Source organism: Cervus elaphus, chromosome 5 (assembly GCF_910594005.1).
Source record: "Cervus elaphus chromosome 5, mCerEla1.1, whole genome shotgun sequence".
In the NCBI taxonomy this organism is placed as follows: domain Eukaryota; kingdom Metazoa; phylum Chordata; class Mammalia; order Artiodactyla; family Cervidae; genus Cervus; species Cervus elaphus.
The window spans coordinates 117,185,821-117,189,154 of NC_057819.1; the positions used below are offsets into that span (position 1 = coordinate 117,185,821).

At 45.0% G+C, this 3,334-nt stretch overlaps 1 non-coding gene across 1 annotated transcript; it reads left to right on the forward strand.

The window, feature by feature from the left end:
* The first annotated feature begins 340 nt into the window (after nt 1-340).
* Nucleotides 341-444, forward strand: LOC122695826. Its single transcript, XR_006341575.1, has one exon. It is a non-coding gene; the product is annotated as a U6 spliceosomal RNA (small nuclear RNA).
* The last annotated feature ends 2,890 nt before the right edge of the window (nt 445-3,334 follow it).

The window sequence follows — 3,334 nt, forward strand, 5'->3', positions numbered from 1 at the left end:
AACTCCAATACTTTGGTCACCTGATGCAAAGAACTGACTCATTGGAAAAGACCCTGATTCTGGGAAAGATTGAAGGCAGGAGGAGAAGGGGACGACAGAGGATGAGATTGTTGGATGGCATCACCGACTCAATGGACATGAGTTTGAGTAAACTCCGGGAGTTGGTAATGGACAGGGAGGCCTGGCGTGCTGCGATTCATGGGGTTGAAAAGTGTCGGACATGACTGAATGACTGAACTGATGGAGGTCTTGTCTATACTACACCAAATGGTGTATTTTGATGAGCAGATTTCATTTTTGTGAAGTCTAATTCTTTAAACTTTTAAAAAGTAATCATTTCATGCTCACTTTGGTAGCACATATACTAAAATTGAAATGATAGTGAGATTAGCATGGCCCCTGAGCAAGGATGACATGCAAATTCGTGAAGGATTCCATAACTTTAAAAAAGTTTCTTTTAAAAGATACCTTTGCCTACCTCCAAGTCTCAAAGATATTCTCTTATATTTTCTTCTAGAATTTTAACTTTTGATTGAGGTCTAAGATTCATTGCAAATCAATTTTTGTGAATGGTGTGAGGGAGGGAATAATTATTTTTTTATATTAGTTTTCAGTTGTTCTCAAATGAATCATTAAAAAGACTTCCCTTTTCCCTTTGGATTGCTTTGGTGACTTTATAAAAAAATTAAATGTCTGTTTAATTGTGGGTCTATTTCTGTTTTCTATTCCATTGTCATTTATCCTTATGATAATGTTGCAATATCTCAATTGCTGTAGTCTTATAATTCATAATGACAGGTGGCAAATTCTCCACTTTGTTCTTCCTTTTAAGATGCTTTGGATATCCTACGTCCTTTGCATTTCCATAAAAATTTTAGAATCAACATGTCAATTTTAGGAAAGAATCTGCTGGGATTATGATTGAGATTGAGTTGCATCTAAAAATCATTTTGGAGGGAACTGACATCTCAACAATATCGAGTCTTCCAATCCATGAATATAGCACTCCATTTCTTTAGGACTTCTGGAATTTCTCTCAGCAATATATCTTTTTTTTTTTTCCCTCAGCCATATTTTGTAGACTTCAGTGCTGAGGTCTTAAACATAATTTGTGAAATTTTTCCCAAAGTAGTTAATGTTGTTTTAAAAAATTCTATTGCAAGGATTTCCCTGGTGGTCCAGTGATTGGGGCTCTGTGCTTCCACTGTAGGGAACCAGGGTTTGATCCCTGGTTGGGGAACTAAGATCAAAAGGTTAAGGTTGTATGAGGTTAGTCATCCGAAGGAGATACAGCAGCTTGCTGAAGAAGGCATGGTGGAGAGGTAGAAAGAACCAGGTTCCTGATAGATTATATTGTTAAGCTGCTGAATTTACTAACCTAGAATTGTCCTAACTCTGAATTTGTCTTTAGATGACATAATATATTGCCTGTATTTTAGGGGGAAAAAAAAAAGGGTTATGATCACAGCCAAAAAAAAAAAAAGCTACTGCAAATGGAAAATTTTCAAATTTCATTTTCCATTGTTGGCAGCAGAGCTGAGTGCCAGAACAGTGACAGAAAAGACAACCCACAGAAGATCCTAGGTGTGGGAAATGGGGGTAGGGCGGTGCTATTTATTTACAGGGGATTGCAGAGGGTCTGAGAGGGTCAAGAGTACCATGGCCATGTAATAGGAGGAAGAGAGGCACAATACAGCGTGGAAGACTGACTTCCTTTCTCGGTCCTGTTCCTGAGAAGGGATGTCCTTCCTTAATACCCTCTTGGGAAGGGAAGGCAGGGCAGTGCCAAGCAGCCTTGGGAAATTGCTCTTCTGTTCTCCCCGCACCATCATGCAACTAGCCCTCTAGTGGGGCTGCTGCCTCTATGGCCTGGGCTGAGCGTGGCCCTTTGTGGACAGGTAAGCTAAGCTGGCCTTGGCGGTACGCATGGCATATTCTGCCCTCTCTATGAGAAAATGGGTCCTTCGCTGGCCCAGCCGGCAGGGAGGAGAAAGAGGCCAAAATACCTGGGATTTAATCTGCTCAAAACTGCCAAACCTCTGGACTGGCTTTCCCAGGGCCGCCCCCACCCTCAATGGCTTCTCCAGCCCCATTTCTTCATGTCACCCCACCCAATTATTGAGTCAGCTGCCCACACCTCTCACAAGGGCCAAAACTTCCAACTCGTGCCCTGAGCAAAGATTTCAAAGATTTTTTTTTTTTTTCCAAGGAGAAAACTGGACAAACCCAAGCTCCACCCATCCTGGGTCTTGTCCCTGTTTTGTGGGGAAGGGTGTGGGAAGGGCGGGAGGCACGGGAGCTGCCCATTTGCTGGGCAAAAGGGCTGTGGGTGGGGGACAGCGGCAGTGCTGAGGAGGGGAGCCATCACCCCCTCTGTACTCCCCACAGTGCTCCCAACTCCCCTTCAAAGGAAGGTAGACTTCCTTTAAGGGCTTCCCTGATAGCTCAGTTGGTAAAGAATCCGCCTGCAATGCAGGAGACCCCGGTTCGATTCCTGAGTCAGGAAGATCCTCTGGAGAAGGATTAGGCTACCCACTCCAGTATTCTTGGACTTCCCTGGTGGCTCAGCTGGTAAAGAATCTGCCTGCAATGCGGGAGACCTGGCTTTGCTCCCTGGGTTGGGAAGATCCCCTGGAGAAGGAAAAGTGTACCCATTCCAGTATTCTGGTCTAGAGAATTCCATGGACTTTATAGTCCATGGGGTCCCAAAGAATTGGACACGACTGAGCGACTTTCACTTTCAAGACAGTGCTGGGGGTTCACTGGCGGCTCAGTGGTAAAGAATCTGCCTGCCAATGTAGGAGACTCAGGTTTGATCCCTGGGTCAGAAAGATCCCCCGGAGAAGGAAGTGACAACCACTCCAGTGTTCTTGCTGGGAAATCCCATGGAGGGAGGAGCCTGGCGGGCTACAGTCCATGGGGTCGAAAAGAATTGGACACGAAGGAAATGGCAACCCACTCCGATACCCTTGCCTGGAAAATTCCACGGATGGAGGAGCCTGGTGGGCTATAGTCCATGGGGTCACAAAGAGTCGGACACGACTAAGCAACTTCACTTCACTCACTTACTGATTAACAACAACAAATTGCTGTAACAAGTAACCCCCACCCCACCCCCACAAATGCAGTGTGTTTCTATCTCACTTGCGTATAGTTTATAGCATTTGGTTTGTAGGTTCTTCCACACAGGAGTTTAGAGACCAGGACTTTTGCATTTTGAGGCTCTACCATCCCCTGGCCTGTCATCCTTGGCACCCCTCTAGGGGGAGGGGAAGAAACCCCGCAAAATGCATAACCATTTCTCAAAGGTCTTGGCACATGTGATACACACACT